The sequence below is a fragment of the Sinohyriopsis cumingii genome, chromosome 18 (genome assembly GCF_028554795.1).
Source record: "Sinohyriopsis cumingii isolate HCF-2022 chromosome 18, ASM2855479v2, whole genome shotgun sequence".
In the NCBI taxonomy this organism is placed as follows: Eukaryota; Metazoa; Mollusca; class Bivalvia; order Unionida; family Unionidae; genus Sinohyriopsis; species Sinohyriopsis cumingii.
In genome coordinates, this window is record NC_142978.1 from 49615145 (window position 1) to 49616642 (window position 1498).

A 1498-nucleotide genomic window follows, 5' to 3' on the forward strand; every position below is an offset into this window, starting at 1 on the left:
TGCGACAGAATTAGAACATGACGGAAACTTAGACGACGAATTCGGGTGCACCGGCCATGGCGACAAGGAGTGATCGCATAGCATCCACCGAATACATTCCGATGGTCTTTTCACCTACTCCATTTGTCTTCCTTGTCGCAGAAGTAACGTAACCAGCGTAGGGCTTTGACCGAGTATTGACGTTAGTTGTGAATAGGGATACTATAGCGACAATGGGAATTAGCATTACAGACCCCCCCCAGGGAACATATAGCGACAATGGAAATTTAACATGGAGAAAAATCGTGGGAACATATAGCGACAAGGGAAATTAACATGGAGAAAAAATCGTGGGACTGTTGAGCGTCAAGGGGAATTGAACATGGGAATAGGGGACTGTATAGCGTCAAAGGAATTTAAACAGGGTGGGACTGTATAGCGTCAAGGGAAATTGAACATGGGATTTGTTTTAAAAAAAAAAAGGGGTAGACAATCGAAAGTCATTCTCTTTTCGAGAAATGTGGGTGGCCCTGAAAAGGGCCTTTGGGTTTATGTTAATATTAATATTAACATAGATGGCATCTGTCACATCTTCTTCTTCTTCTTAAACTCCTTCTAACTGCAGGTCCATACACAAGTACCCTCTTGAGACATCCTTGTCTTTCTATGTAAACTCTTCTCATCCATAGACTAGTATCTGTCCTATCAACAACAGTCCACTTGGACCGGACATACATGAGCATGTCCGTCCTAAACATCATTGAAGACACAAGGGTGGATGATTCAACTGTGGTCCACATCGTGAGGCGACGAGAACAGGTGAATCAATGCAGTGAACTGCGCTTATTTATAGGTACAGGAAGGATTGAAACGGATTGAGTTCATTCACCAATCCGAACACGTGTTACAAAATTCAGTCAGCCCGCATCCAATCCGAAGAGAGCAGTCTGTGACGTCACGTGGTCTATATAGATTCGCTAACGCCTGTGTGCAGTCAATCTATGCGACAGTGATTCAACATGACGGAAACTCAAAAAACGATTCATTGGGGTGCACCAGCAGTGGAGACCGCCCAAGGGAACCCGGACTTACTTTCAGAAGAGGTGAATTGGGATTTTGTGGATTTTCTTACCTCGCAAGAATTTGTTCCGGAACCCTCGTTACCTTCTTCATTACCGCAAGTGGAGAATTTTAGACAGAGACAGAAAGAAGAATTGGAGAAATTTATACAACAACAAAAGGAAGCGGAACAAGCTTTTCTCTTACAGCAACAGCAACAGCAACAAGAAGAAGAGTTAAGAAAAAAACAAAACAACAACAAGAAGAAGTAGCAGCAAAGAAACAAGAGGGTGAAAATCAAACGGTCACGGTACTGTTGGACATTTTAGCGGAGTTAAGAAGTCTGAAACAAATGTATCAGACTTCTTTATTACGACCAAAGAGAATACGACCTTCCCGAGCTAAACACATCAACCCTGTGACTAAGCCTACCGTACCACCCTTAGTGATTTTAACCCAA